This window comes from Oryctolagus cuniculus, chromosome 2, assembly GCF_051225735.1.
Source record: "Oryctolagus cuniculus isolate XC-2025 breed Fujian yellow rabbit chromosome 2, ASM5122573v1, whole genome shotgun sequence".
Classification (NCBI taxonomy): Eukaryota; Metazoa; Chordata; class Mammalia; order Lagomorpha; family Leporidae; genus Oryctolagus; species Oryctolagus cuniculus.
This window is the reverse complement of record NC_142868.1, coordinates 27,415,805-27,429,551: the sequence shown is the minus strand read 5'-3', so window position 1 is coordinate 27,429,551 and position 13,747 is coordinate 27,415,805.

Here is a 13,747-nt window from a genome sequence, read left to right as displayed (position 1 = left end):
GGAGACACTGTCTATATACACCAGAGTTGTTCACTGTGTGAGCACTCTAGAAACGCTAGCCACAATAAAGTGATATTTGGGGCCGGCTCTGTGGCATGGAATGTTAAGCCTCTGCCTGTGGCTCCGCTGACATGTTGTATGGGTGCCAATTCCAGCCCTGGCTGCTACACTTCTGATCCAACTCCCTGCTAATGCATCTGGGAAAGTAGCAGAGGTTGGCCCAATTGCTTGTGCCTCTGCGACCCACATGGGAGAACCAGAGGAAGCTCCTGGCTCCTGGCTTTGGCCTGTTCCAGCTCCAGCCATTGCTGCCATTTGGGCAGTGAACTAGCAGATGGAAGATCTCTCTCTCTCTCTCTCTCTTCCCTCTCTGTATCTGCCTTTCAAATGAATAAATAAATCTTTACAATAAATAAATAAGTATAAGTAAATAAATAGTGTTTATTGTTTCTGCTTATAGGATTTGGAGACTTGAAAGATCAATGGTGAGGTACCCTCCAATACACTGAAGAAAGGGTGATTGACTATGCAATGTGGCAAGGAGGGATTATCTTTAGAAATGGGGAAATTGGAGTGATTCATGAAATTTAACATTTAAATAATAAAGACAGGGGTTGGCATTGTGCATAGTAGGCTAAACTTCTTCCTATTGCACCCATATCCCATATGGGTGCCATTCATGTCCTGGCTGCTCTTCCAAACCAGTTCTCTGCTTGTGGCCTCAAAAGGCCATGGAAGATGGCACAGCTTGGACCCTTGCAACCGCAATAGAGACCAGGGAGAAGCTCCTGGATCCCAGCTTCAGTTCCAGCCAGATCCTGCCATCGCTTCCCTCTGTGGAGTGAATCATCAGATGGAAGTCCTTTCTCTCTGTCTCCCCCTCTGTCTTGTAACTCTACCTCACAAAAAAATTAATAAATTCTTTTAAAAATAGCAAAGTCAAAGACGAATGTCTCAATGTAAGCAAGAAAATTACATATCAAACTTGGGGAAGAATATGGAGATTGCCTCCTCAGGTGAATCCTACTTCATAGCAAAAGATGAAGGGAACAGATGATTAGTTGTCTAAGGAAGTGATGTTAACTAACAGATTTGAGACTAATTACTAAAGCATGGAATCACAGTGACGTCACATGTCTTACAATATTTAATGTCTTCCATTCTTTATTTCTACCTGCGTTTAGTGGTCACAACTTTTGCAATTTTACTTCTAGACGTGTATAAGATAATTTACATGAATGGTGTATTTGTGGCTGATAGCTTATATTTCTCTTGTATGAGCTGTGAGTTTGAGTCTGTCTCTTCATAAGAGGAAAGCATGAACTCTGAATGGCTACAAGGAGTCCTGTTTACATATTCTGGGTGGCAATTTACTTCACTGCTATTGATTCTCCACTTTGCTATTGATTCTTTAGTTATTCCCTAGGAGCTATTTTCAGAAACTAGACACCTATGCTTGCTTTCTAGAAAGCTTCAAGTTGCAATTATTATCAAATGAGATAGATCCACTGACCTTTGCATGTAAAAACAATTTCTGATATTAGCAGTTTGCTTTTTTATAAAGCATTTATTTACTCAAAAGGTAGAGTGGTAGTGAGAGCAAGAGATAGAGAAATCTTCTGTCACTCACCAAATGCCTGTAACAGCCCAGACTGGGCCAGGTAATAGCCAGTATCCAGGAACTCCATCCAGGTGTCCCAGTGGATGGTAGGAATCTAAGTGCTTGCACCACCATCTGCTGCACCACAGGTATATTACCAGGAGGCCGGTTTGGACTTCAACAAGCACTCTTATCTGGGATGCCAGCTATCTAGCGGCTTAAACTGCTGTACTCCAATGTTGGCACCTGGGTAAGCCTGAAAACAGTATTAGTACTTGCCAATAGGGGGCAAGTGAGAGAATCTAATTTCTTGATTGGAAGGTGGGGAAGGCAGTGAAGAGAGGAGGGGAGGCTTTAGAAAGTTTTGTGGATTAAGCAGGAGAAAGTAGGTATATGGAAACACTGGTGAGACAAGTTCTCATTGAAGTATCTTGGAATCAGGCCCTCATGGTTAAGGTGAACTTGTAATTATAGATTTCCTTATTCAAAGGGCCTCTGGCGTCAGCAGGGACTCCTGTGCATTAAAGTTCCAGTGGTGCAATGGTTTCTTTGGTTCCAAAGATGAGTTTTTCCTTCTGTGCAGTTCAGTGCTCAGGGTTCTCTGTGCATGCTTGACCATGAATTCAGTAGCTCTCCTAAAAAGCATAAGATGGGAGATTTTCAGGAAATGTAACAAAAGATTTTTGAGTCAGACATTTTGGTGTCTGGATAACTTAGAGAGCAAACAAGAGTCAGAATTTACCAGGATGAATGATATATGCTTTATTATATCTAGAAAAAAGTAAAAATGTGTTTAAAATTCACTGTTTTTTGAAGATTTTTAGAGATTTAATGAGGATGTTCCCCATTCAATGACTTCTACTTTTCCAGTGATCTAAATGATCACTATATAAGAGTGAAGGCCATGAGAGAAGAAATAGCAATTGCAATTTAGGTAATCCAATCTAATCATGTGAGTCCTCAAAATAGAGAACTTTATCATTGTGGTTAGGGAAAGACAACCTAGGATGGAAGAAGGATCAAGGAGATGAGACTGGACAAAGATTGGAACCTTGCTGGCATTAAGGATGGAAAGAGGGCTTGGCACACAAAGGAAGCGGTTCCAGCTCCTCAATTTACAGTAAGAAAGAAAAAAGGGAGTCCCAGAGCTGTAAATAACCAAATTCTGTCAACAATGCAAATGAACAAGATGAGGAATAGAATGGATTCTCCCCTAGAACCTTCAGATTAGAAACACAACCCGCTGACACCTTAATCTTACCCTAGTAAAACCTGCACCAGTCTATCTACAGCATTGTAAGGTAATAAATCTCATTATTTTAAGCCACTGAATTTATGGCAATTTTTTATAGTAGTGGTAGACAACTAATACATCTTTCTACCGATCCATCCATGGATTTATGGTATGCCTTTTCTACCATATGGCTGTCTGCACAGCATTGCTTGTGATCAATAAACTTATTTTGCAGCCAAGAAAGTACAATGATGAGATTATGTGCATAGAATTAATAGATTTTATATAAAACCCATAATTCAGAATCTACTAAATTACACAAATGTGGAATAGCTTATTAAAAACAGTTATGACACAAACTGAGAGGTAAGACCTTAAAGTAACAGGTCCCGGCAGGTACATTTCAATGAATCAAGATGATTACATGAGGCTATCTCACTTATAGGCAGAATAAGCATGTCTGGAAATCAAGAAATGGAAATGGAAGTTGTTTCTCTGCCTATTAAACATAATAACCTCTTTATAGTCTTTTTTACTTCCTCTCGGTAATTTAACTCTCTTGATTTGAAGGTCTTAACTCAGAATGGGCAGAATTCTTCCATTGGAGTTCTAAGAATGGTTTCATTAAATTTTATAATAGGACACCCACTTGGCCATTTTAAGATGCTTATGTCACTAAACCAACAGGCGAAAAAGGAACTACAGTAATAGCTGCAGTGATTGGCCACAATTACTAAAATGGAATTGGTCTGTTACTAACTAATGACGGCAAGGAGACTGTTTCTGGAACTGAGGGAGCTGTATAGATTTCTCTTTGTGCTTTCATTCAGAATAGTTATAATTAATGGAAAATTAGAGCATTCCAAATTCAGGATTATAAAGGATTCAGTCTCTTAGTGATTGGAAGTCTGGGTGAGTCAGCTAAGACTCTGATGAGAGCAAGAGAAATACCGAATACATAGTAGAAAAAGAAATAAAGATTATACTGATTTTCTCTTTTCTTGTTATGTGTACTACTTATTTCTTAAATTAACGATTGTATATAATTAACTTTTCTTCACCTGTCCGTTTTTAATATATTAATTCAATATTAACATTAAAATATTAGAAAGGATTGTAACTGAACCTGAAGAATTAATGAAGTCAGAGATAGATTCAACAACTGTTAAAAGCAGTATCTTCACATTTTGGACAAGGAAGTTTGAGAATTTCAACTCTGTGAAAGGTAGCAGAATCTTGCTACATGGAGCTCAAATGATTGTAGAAAGATACAGCCAGTAGCTTAGCAACAAAAATGAAATGATTAGAGCCTATTTTAAGTTTATTCCCCTGCACCTCCAAATACAATATTCCCTGCCCTACTTATGCAATGCTACCTGTGTCAATAGTTGGTATCCGAGGACATGAAAAAGTCAAAGTCAATAAGTGGTCTTATGACTTTTTCCCCCATGGTATTGCTGGAATCTTTAACTTCAAATCCTAGTGATTTTGATCACCCCCAGTAGAATATATACTCTTAGGTCAGCCATACCCCTTAAAAGGAGATATGGATCTCGATTTTAAATGTCCATTGTCAGCCACCTGGGACGGTAGCAACCATTTGTATTTGCAATTTATCTATTCCCAGGAATCTCCTTTAACCGTTTAAAAGTTACCCCCTTTTATGTTAAGCAGTCTTTAAATATAAGTTCCATGTGTTTGAATTCTTAGCATAGTTTGTCTTTTGACTAGACCCTGACTAACCTTCCTTAGCTAAGAAAAATTTTAGCAAAATATTCCTGAAGAATTTTTACAAGAATAATTAGTAATTTAAAATTCCTCAGTGAAGACTGAGGCTATTGCAGTAATAACTAATAGTGTAAAATTTGATATTCAAGCCTAATAATATACAAGTACAGCTTATAAATCTTATTTTTTCCTATCATTCTCTGAAAGAATTTGAGAATTTTGAGAAATCAAAAGCACTTTTCAGGTAAACCAATGTTTTAGAAACTACAAAAACAGATTGTACTATTTTCAACTTTATTCCATTGGCTTTGTTTTCTTTTGCAATTTCCAATAAATCCAAATAAGCTTTGACTATAATGAGTCTGCTGTGTACAATATCAATCAAACTCTGTCAAATCTAAAGATCAGAAGAGGAAAAAATGATAAAAGGTTTGTTATCATGGTATTAAGATTTCCAGGATAATATATGAATATTCCATGATAGTATCATGGACAAAGTTACTTTTAGTTATAATGATTGTGGTACTTCATTTGCATATATATTTTCTTTTAGAGACTTTCATTTTTTGTCTTAATAGGGAAACATCTAAAATTATCAGGACAAAAGCATAATATTTCCCCCCAACTCAGATAAAACACAATGAGACAGCTTTAGAGAGTCTGCATAAAGAATCTGAGTAAACAATATGATAGTAAAAAGTATCAAAAATAAGTCAGGATAAAAAGCAATCATTGGGTCTTCATAACATTTTACTGAATAGATGGGCCATCCATTAACATGGAAATACCTTCCTTGCCATAAAAGAGTTCATGATCCAATTGGGGATACAGGACAGTTCGGTAATCAACATAAATGTGTTCTGATAGAAGAAGTTATGACAAGAGTTAGTTGAAGGGATCTAGGGATTATGTCACAGACTGAAGAAAGTATAGAAAAGGTTAAAAAAAGAATAAATAGAGTGCTGTGGAATGTATTTTCATAGTTTATGAGTTGTGGCTATTCATATCATTCACAGACATCCTGAATACTCAAAAATTCTATAAAAACAAATAATAATAGACACAAATGTAATATTGCAAATATTTATTTAATAGACTTCTCCTTCGTAAACTTATGCCATAGAACAAAATAATAAAAGAAAAGATGCAATAATAAAATGCCACTAGGGTTTTCAAGATGTTCATAATGATAAAACTTGGAAATAATGATTTTACATATTATTGCAGCTATGATATCTCATCATATGTGTAACACCCAAACTAACATCTTCTCAAATGAAGTCACTTTACTCTCCAGTGAATGATCATTGAGAAATTTCATAATTATTATTAACCTATGTCTTCTGGATAAATAACACATAGACATCTCACTTTCAGAAATTTCATCATCTTAAGTTATTATGAAATTTTCTGCTTAACTTGCTTAAAGTCTCCATTTTGTAATTTATTCTGAACATAATCTGCATTGTCATATTCCTAATGGATAAAGTGCATTAATCTTGTATTATTTTAACTATAGTCATTACATCCTGATAGTCATTATTCCAGAAATGCTATTTACTATTTGTTTTTTTATCCCAGTGCTTATCAGTGTCATATATTCATTTCATTATCTAGCAAAAATCAAGTATATCCTACTGTTATTTTGATGTTCTAATTACACATGTTATTGTATGTTAGAGAATATTAGTTGTCATGAGGTCCTTCTACTCCTGGTTCCAGATTAAGCCTTTGTCTCCTCACTTTAGACAACTGGATATGTCTAAAAATCATGTCTCAATTTGTTCAATTGAATGAATCCGAAAACATCCTAAATATGCTCCTATCTATTGCTTACCTTTCTCTGTGACTGAGATAGAGATGGGTTTCAGAGTAAACTTGAAGCAAAGTTTTGAAGAGAATCAACTAGTTTTTCTGCTGAATGGTAGCTTAGAATTAAAAATCCCTGTTCTCCTAAGTTCCACTTCCAACATTTTCAGGCTGATTTTTAAATAGAATAGCAATTGTTCTAACAATCGTTACTTTTTAGTAAACACACAGTTACATTCCACTTCCATATTTTGAGACATCTCATATAATATAGTACTAAAATAGTAATTTACATAATCTCATTTGATCTGAATGAATCTGATATTTCTTATATATATTATTGAACTTCCCTTTTATTTCAGACATAGCTAATACCATATTTCAGATGATCTTTCTCAAGTTGAAGTTGATTCATTTCTTCCTCTGAAAAATATTAATTTAGAAAGCGAAATTAATAAAAATAGCAGAATGTTCTAGACACATCCTCTTCTTTGCTCTCAAATCCAGGACTTGCCAGTTTCCAGAATGTTCTGAGCATTTTTTTGGTGGGAAATATAGTATAAAGACTTGAATTATGAGAACCAGAGAAAGCATCCAAAACATGTTCAGCTTACATCATTCCTGAAACTAGTGGCTAAATATCTGAAATTCAGTAAATATGTAACCATGAGACAAACTTTATGTAAATTCATATTTATGCATATCAAGCAATGACATCGATCAGGAACTTTCTATGCTCCATGGACTCACAGAATTCGTTGAGCTCTAATATGAGTGATTATTTGTTTTTCATTAATTTCAATTTCATTGTGCTTCATTGTACTTTTTTCTCTCTCTCCTTCTCTCTCCCTCTCTCAGGAAAACATTACTGGGATTTGTGAATGTTTTGATTTGAATAACACTTCCAAAGCATACAATCTGTTATGTTGTGTACATATATTTAGATATGGAAAAACAAACAATTTAAACAATCAGACATGACAAGTCCTTTTGTTATTTCATAAAGTGTCCAGTTCATATCAGAAGGGCCCTTTCCCTTCATATTATAGAGCTACATCTGATCTTCAGCAGTGGAGTTTCACTCTGTATCACCTTCCCAGTATATAAGTCCTGCTATGCCACGGTGGTTGAGAATGCTAGATTTCCACCAATGATCCAGTTGTCTTCGTGGGTGCTGGATTCCATCTTCCAGCATCTCTTCCCTTCAGGCGAGACCCTCTACTGGGGATCTTTCAATGAAAAGTGAGGAGTAGCATGCTTTTACCAGTTAAACGTTTTCGAAAATCAAGTGTGACACCTGTACACATTTGTTCTTTACCATGAACTGCATCCCAAAAACAATCAAGCCCTAATGGATAACAGCCACTTCAGATGGATAATCTGTGCTCATTTCATAACTTTATAGAGGCAAACCAATTATCAATACCTCTTTAGGAATGTCATGGGTGACATAATAATTGATACATTATGCAATTTTCAACATATCTGCTACTATTTTCCAACAGTATATGAGTTTTCTATTTTCTAGTTTGCAATATCAGATTTCTAAGAATGTCCTCCCACCTGCTTTATATAGTTTTTATTGTGTGTTTGTTTTAGTCCAATTCTTATTTTTCCCTTGTCTTCTTGGCTTCCACCCTCACCTCTCTTTCATAGGACATACCACTTCCCATCACACATAACATAACGTTGCCGTCAGTATTTTCAATGACATTAACATAGCATTACTTCAATACAATTTTCAGGAACATTGAAGTAATTATTATCTGTAATAAATGCATAACTATTCCAAATAACTATACATAGAAAGAAAACTAGAATACAACTCATTCACAAATATTTTGTTAAGTCCATGGTGTCAACTCTGTAGCTGAGAAATAGTACAAATATCTATCTCAATAAGGAATTTTCATACAACATATTTCAAAGTGAATTTTCTATTCTTTCAAGAACATGATAATCCACATCTTCAGAAATCCCTCCTATGGAACATTTATTCAATAATTTATTCAAAAATGATGCCATTCTCAAATTAATATATAACATTTGTGGCCACAATGTTGCATGATGTGTGGTTTCATATTCAGATCCAAAATCAAAATTTTTATATCACTTGATTGAGTACAAATGTCCACATTTTTCAATTATATTTTATATATAATTTTCCAAGTTTTAATGTCTAGGGTTACAGCATTGCAAGTCAGCAGTCAAAAACAAGGCCATAACAACCAGTGTGTTACCCCATGAGTTAGGATCCCATTATTCTTCATCTATGGCAGTTCATATTATAGTAAACTGTGAGTAAGCTTATTGATCCCCACATAATAAGTGGGTAAAAGCAAAAGTTATTTTGAAACTATCTTAATTTACATATTAGATAATTTCATCTTTTGGTTAATTTATTGTAAGTTGTACTTAACAAATTTATTTAAAGTCACAGTATTGAACTCATAATTTATTGGTGTTATGTTCTGCATTTTTTTCTCATTTTTGGAAACCATTATTTTTTCATCTCTTGCAAGTCCCTTTCAATGTGATGTTTACTGTCATTCAGAAGTAAAAATTTTATTTGAAAGTACTATATGGATGCAGTAAAATATTAGCAATACAGTTCTTCAGAACACATCTAAATAACAATATGGATACTTCTGTTTATAGAAGCAAATAGTTTTAAGTCATTCTTTATCTGACTGTACTTGAAAATGTTCCCCAGAATCAATGTTTTGTAAGAATATTAAGTGGATGTTGCTTGTTATGTAGCCCTTTTAGGTGAGACATAACTCCACTCACTCTTTTTAATAAATTCCAATCTCTCTTAACTTTAACTTTTGACTATATTTTTGTTCAAATAGATTTATTTCTACTTGAAGCCAATCCAATTCCTCCTTAATTACAAGACACTGAGCATATTTAACCAATACTTTCTAGGCCTCACCTGTTGTGATTATTTGGTAAAACCCAACATCATCCTACATTCCAGGGCACATAATAACTTGAGAATAAGTCTTCAGAGTGCCTCTAGTACTGTTTATGCATGTGTAATATCAAAGCCTCCTATGGTGTCACCTGTGCGCACATGTGTGCAAACACACACACAGCAAACAGTCCTGCACTTACCCTTCCCACTCCACAACATTGCTTTCAACTCTGCATTTTTTACGTCTTCATTAGAGCATGTGGATGCTTTATATTACATTTTTAACTGACAATAATGTGAAGAATGTACTTGGGCATATGAAGACAGGACACAACAATGACATTTCACTGGATACTAGAAATTTTCAATTCCTGTATTTATAAATTATATTGGGGGTGAGTGGAGGGGGAGCTCTACAGGCCTCTGACAAAAATAATTTCTAGCTTAATTTATTAATTACATTCGATTCTCTGTTCTGCTGCACAAGGACATAATATATGTTTTTGAAACCCCCAACATAATGTGTATTTATGGAATAATCCATTTTAGTAAGAATATTGTAAACAGCATGAATTTATTTGGTAAAATCTTATTTCCTGTTAAAATCTTATTTCATTCTAAGGAGCTATACTTAAACATGTCTTTCAATTTTTAATTCATAAACCTTCATCTTGAAATTCACAATCCCTTGCAAAGATGTACTTTGTCACTATGATTGCATTTTTCCAGATACTTCATACTACAAGTAGTTAATGCTGTTTTAACCATCTATTTTTCAATACATATATGTGTGTACACTCAAATAGTGATCCTTTTTTACTGTCAACTTTGTGATAGTCTCATATTGTTCTTTAAAATGTCATTTTATTAGCAAATATCTATTCTTGAAATTTTTTAAAGTTTTTAAAGACCTACATGCATGTATGTGTGTATGTATAATTCTTACACAATTCTGAAAGGTAAACATTAAGCACATTTTTCTGTTAAGGAAAATCAGTCTCCAAGAGTTGAAAAATGCAACCCATAACAACATGGCTAAAGAAATGATATAACCAGATCTGCAACCAAGATTTGTTTGATTATAAAGATTATTTCCACTCCTTAAAATTTTATCTTTTTTTACAGAAAGAAAAACATAAATAATTATATTTTTCTCAATGTGTTATTTTCACTCTTGTTATTAATGCTGTATCATTAAGAGCTAAATATCTGTTTGCACTTTTTAAGCCAATACATGCTGATACATTCTGAAATGTTTAGAATTGAATTTCCTTGAAACTTAACACCTATCACCACATTATTTTTTCTGGGTATAATAACATACAACCAAAATGCTATACTGGGGATCACACTATTGGCATTAGAATTTATATTAAATATAACAATTAAGGAAGAATGCATTGCATTTTAGAAAAATTATTGCATTCATGTTTTTGCAATTGGCTCCTTACTACAGATAATGGATTAGAGTACTTAATTTCTAGGTTCCACCATTTATTGCAACAACTAAGTGCCAGAGTCAGATTGCACCCCTTATTTTATTTTGAGTTCTTTCTACAATGTAAGTTTTGGTCATAGTCTCCATTAAACGTTGTAGTGTCATTCAACAGACAAGGTTTGCACTCAGGAATATTGTATAAAATGTGTTAATATGTCTTTAAGTCTTAAGAATGAGATTTTGGAATGTTTATATAAAAATGAAAACAAATTAAAATGAAAAAATATTTCATATGACCTCACTTTTTGGATTGGAAGACATTTTTTCAGAGTACACCAAACTGATGTACTCTGAAATGGAGAATAGAACTGGACTTGGAGGAAATTAGTACTAGGAGAAAAAAGAGGCAGATAATGAAAAAAAGGAAAGCATAAACACAAATTAGAAATAGTGACGAGTAACCTACTCCATGTATGTGTATGTGTGCTATTCAGTATTTAAGGGTGATGCTGAGCAATGCAGACTATTTGATGAAACATTATCTCTAACATTATCCTCTTCTTTTTGTCTCTGATTTACAAAAGGCTTGACTTTCCCTCATCTTCTTCTGTAAAGACACCCCTTAATATCTCTCCGTCTAAAGATCAAGCAAGTAGATCAAGTAGGCTAAGCCTCCACCTGTGCCACTGGCATCCCATATGGATATAGTTAATGTTCCAGCTGCCCCTATTCTGAACCAGCTCTCTGCTTAGAATGGCCTGGGAAAGCAGTGGAAGATAGCCCAAGTGCCTAGGTCCCTGCCCCTGTCTGGGATACCAGGAAGAAGCTCCTGGCTCCTGATATTGGATTGGTCCAGCTCCAGCCATTGTGGCCATTTGGGAATAGAACCAGTGGATGGAAGATCTTTCTCTGTGACTCTCACAATCTCCCTGTGAAGCTCTGTCTCTCAAGTAAATACATAAAATCTTAACAAAAAATAAAGATCAATACCTTCCAATAAGAGAATTCACAGAAATATTTCCTTGTAGTTCATTGGCAGGTAGTTGTTCTAACAATTAATTTACTTTATAAAAACTAATAATAATCAAAGACTTAATTGACAATTTTCCCTCAGGAGCAAAGTCAGAATTTGTACATTTTAAAGAACCCTTTCAATATATGTTTTCTTTTTCCTTTTATTTGATTATGGTACATTCTCCATTGTATCTGGGTACAATGTGATGTGATGCCTATAAAGAAACAAATGAAAAGAGTGTGAAATTGAAATCAGTTTAACAATCTATCAATTTCAAAAAAATTCCCTGAACTTGTGATTGGCTTGTGATACTGAATTCTATCTTTTTAATCTGGAACACCTTTGGTGTCTTGGGGTATATTTCCTCGGTATTTATAATTAGCACAGTTAATTAGCAAATTGTGACTGTATGCAAAATATGAGTGTACTGATTATCTATTCATTAATTCCTTAACTATCAGTAAAGGTTAAAGTGAAAAAATACAGTTGTTATGATAATAGCTATTCCCTTCTGTATTCTGCTTCTCATTTCTTAATCTGTGATCTTAGTAACACATTAAATTTGGTTCCAACTGTATTTTCACAGATTCCATCAAGTTCTCAAAAGGATCTTCCACCAAGGCTAAAAGCTACTGCTTTAGTGTTATCAAAAGATACAAGTTAAGTTATGTGAGCGAGGAGAGAATATGTCATTTTATTTCTAATGACCCAACTAAAATGATGATTGGAAAATACCATATATTCTCATCATATAAAAGAGAAAGATTCAGGATATTTATTTGTGATTTAAAATGAATTATTATCCTGGTGTGAAATAGCTAACCAAATAAATAGCAACCTTATTTCATAACCAAATCTTCAAGTGGATAAATGAAAAACAAATAAAGAGAAAATAAACTTTCTCCCTGATGTCAAAATGGTTTTGAATATCTTTTGCATGTTACTTTTGGAATTCTTTGGAGCTAAAACATAAAAAAAAAGCATTACTCAGCTATTTTCGGAAATGCAGCTGCCCTGGGTTATGGTATTCTGAGTTGGGGAATCAGTTTAAAAGAGATAAGTTGCACCACATTTGGTTCTTAGTAGAGGTCTCCCTCTATTCTCAAATCTGATTGACTCTCCTCTTAGAAAGCAAAGCTTTTCAACCTGGCAGATCTCATCCCTGGAGCTAAAGATCAACTACTTCCAATAAAAGAGGATTCACAGGAGTACTTCCCCATAGAGATCCAGGCAGCTTCAAGAGTCGTACTTCAAACAAGTAATTTACTTTTATAAACAGTATAAATAAAACAGAAATAGGAAGGAGTTCACAGACTTACAGCATTTTGCTATTTTACAGCACTCTGGATATTTTATTTTATTTTATGCAGGAGGTCTGCAAGCTGTTGCAGTTGCTTATCTCTGGGAGGTCTCCAAGCTGTTCAGGTGTAATTCAGATAAGTCAAGTGTTCCTCCCCTTCAGAGGCAATATTTAAGATGTAGCCTCAAGGCGATTCTTTGCAACCTGAATAATTATTAATTGGTAGATGTTTATGTGACATCTACATTAAAATGATAAGAATATTAATAATTACTTAATACCATAACAATATTGAAAAATTAATCTTTTGTGTATTTAAGTCAACACTTCTCAAGTATGTTTTAACAGTGTGCAGAATGACTTAAATGAGTGTTTAATGTGTAAAATGTATTTCAGTCTTCAAGTGTAATAGCATACAATGTCTCCAAAATTGACAGAATTTTTTTATGAATCTGAGGACTTTGGAATTACTGATCTCTATCATATCTTTGAAAATTCATGCAACAAAACTCCCTTCAAGTAAGAATGAAGAAGGGCACAGAAAGGTTCTCTCACTTATACCCTCTCGCATGTAGTTGCTGGATCTTTGAGTAGAATTTAGATCCAAGTTGAGCATCATCGTAATGCTTTTCCTTCAGGGAATTTATTACAGCTCCCAACAGTACTATCTACAGGTGGAGGTTTAATAAAATTTCCATTCATTACT